Raw genomic sequence first — 553 nt, forward strand, 5'->3', positions numbered from 1 at the left:
ATTAATGTTTAATATCTATGTGTATACATGTATATCTGTTCAGTCATATTATATATACATATTATTATTATAAATATTATTGATATTATCATTATATATTGTTATTATTATATACTGTTATTAACAATAAACACTACCATTCCAGTGCATCAGACTATCACCACCATCTTGCAATACAACTCTTGCACCTTACCTTCCTATTATCTCACTTCTAACTAAGTATTTTAATTGTTGTATTTGATTCTTTGGTTATTTTAATGTACCTGGCTGCTACGACGACCCAATTTCCCTTCTGGGATTAATAAAGTCTATCTATCTATATATCTATATATATATATGTATATGTATATACACCGATCAGCCATAACATTATGACCACCTGGGCACCCTGAGTGGTCTGTGGCGATGCAGACCCATACACAACAAACTGTGACGCATTGTGTGTTCTGACACCATCCTGTTCTCATTTCCAGGTTGTCAAATACAGGTGCGAGTGGTGATCAGTTAGTTGCAACTGGCAATTTCACACCGAAATGCCACTAAATCCTACACA

Source organism: Morone saxatilis, unplaced genomic scaffold (assembly GCF_004916995.1).
Source record: "Morone saxatilis isolate NCDOM2014 unplaced genomic scaffold, NCSU_SB_2.0 Contig11, whole genome shotgun sequence".
Classification (NCBI taxonomy): Eukaryota; Metazoa; Chordata; class Actinopteri; family Moronidae; genus Morone; species Morone saxatilis.